Source organism: Arachis hypogaea, chromosome 12, assembly GCF_003086295.3.
Source record: "Arachis hypogaea cultivar Tifrunner chromosome 12, arahy.Tifrunner.gnm2.J5K5, whole genome shotgun sequence".
NCBI classification, from domain to species: Eukaryota; Viridiplantae; Streptophyta; class Magnoliopsida; order Fabales; family Fabaceae; genus Arachis; species Arachis hypogaea.
This window is the reverse complement of record NC_092047.1, coordinates 70,399,560-70,401,346: the sequence shown is the minus strand read 5'-3', so window position 1 is coordinate 70,401,346 and position 1,787 is coordinate 70,399,560. Positions and strand designations below refer to the sequence as shown.

At 42.0% G+C, this 1,787-nt stretch overlaps 1 non-coding gene across 1 annotated transcript; it reads left to right on the top strand.

The window, feature by feature from the left end:
• Positions 1–807: 807 nt before the first annotated feature.
• LOC112730873 (small nucleolar RNA R71) lies at positions 808–911 on the top strand. Its single transcript, XR_003166677.1, has one exon. It is a non-coding gene; the product is annotated as a small nucleolar RNA R71 (small nucleolar RNA).
• The last annotated feature ends 876 nt before the right edge of the window (positions 912–1,787 follow it).

The window sequence follows — 1,787 nt, the reverse complement described above, 5'->3', positions numbered from 1 at the left end:
GTGTCACTAGGGAACACTGCAGTTGATTTGGGGGCCTGTTGAGATAGCTCTCCTACTTGAGACTCCATCCTCTTGAGTTTTTCACCATGGTTTCTTAAGGTAGTTCTCACATCATCCCTGAAGCTTTTCAATTCGGTTATGTCTTGACTCATGGTTGCCATCATTCCTTCTATCCGGTTTAATTGATCTTGAAATTGTTGGTTCGGATTAAGTTGGGTAGGTTGATTATTTTGGCTATGATATGATGGTTGGGGGTAAGTGTTTTGTGTGGCTTGGTATGATCTTTGGTTGGAGTTTTGGTATGTGGAATTGTTATGTTGGTTGTGGTTGTAAGGTTTGTGGTTTTGTGGTTGGGTTTGTTGGTTCCCCCACCTAAAGTTTGGGTGATTTTTCCATCCTGGGTTGTAAGTGTTGGAATGTGGATCATATGATTGCCTTTGTTGGTTTCCCACATAGTTGGCCTCTTCCCAATCACCTCCTTCAATGCTTACTTCCTCTTGATCTTGTGTGTGTATTGCAGCCACTTGCTTTGTTTCTAATTGCCTGGTAAGCTCTGCTAGTTGCTTGGCAAACACCTTGTTTTGGGCTAGAATTGTATCAACATGGTTCAGCTCCATGACTCCCTTAGTGTTGTGCCTCTCTGATGCATAGTAGTACTCATTCTCAGCCACTGTCTCAATCACTTCAATGGCTTCTTCCACAGTCTTTTTCCTGTTCAATGAACCTCCTGATGAATGGTCTACAGCCTTCCTTGATTCATAAGAGAGTCCATCATAGAAAATATGCAATTGCACCCAATCATGGAACATGTCTGGTGGGCATTTCCTTGTCAAATCCTTGAACCTCTCCCATGCCTCGTAGAGAGTTTCACCATCTTGTTGTCTAAAAGTTTGAACCTCAGATCGAAGCCTATTAACCTTTTGTGGGGGGTAGAAACGTGCCAGAAACTTGCTTTCCACCTCATCCCATGTTGTTAGACTCCCCCTTGGGAATGATTCCAGCCACTTAGCTGCCTTGTCCCTAAGTGAAAATGGGAACAAAAGCAGTTTATAGGCATCTTCCTGGACTCCATTGGACTTCACAGTGTCACAAATTCTCAGGAATTTTGTGAGATGTTGGTTGGGATCTTCATTAGCACTCCCACCAAATGAACAATGATTCTCCACAAGTGATATTAGCTGTGGTTTGAGTTCAAAATTGTTGGCCTGAATGGGTGGTTTCTGAATGCTGCTACCACAATTCCCAGAGGTTGGGTTTATGTATGAACTAAGAACCCTCCTCTCAGGAATGGCATTGTTTCCATCAGCTCTCTCATGGTTGTGAACTTCTCTATCCATGTTGAGATCTAGAGCTTCTTCAAAATTGTCCTCAGATTCTCCTTCAGATTCTTCTTCTCCCAGTACTCTCTTCCCTCTTGCTTCCCTTCTAAGTCTATGAAGGGTCCTCTCTGGTTCGGTATATGGAGGAGTTGATGTCTCTCCTCTCCTACCTGTCATACAAGAACACAGCACAGGCAACAAACAAGTGAAATACTCTTGGTTAATGGAAGAGTATGGTTAGAGCAATTGAGGAATTAATTCAAACAGTTAGTGAGTCAGTGAGTTAGTTGCTTGAATTTAAAGGCATAAAGAAAGAAAGCATGTAACAGAGTGCAGAAATTAAAATTCAACAAGTAACTTGTACTGAATTAATCAAAACAAAAAAAAAATGCTCAATCTAGTTAACTTCCAATTGGAGAATTGTCAATCGAAAACCAATCCCCGGCAACGGCGCCATAAACTTGATGC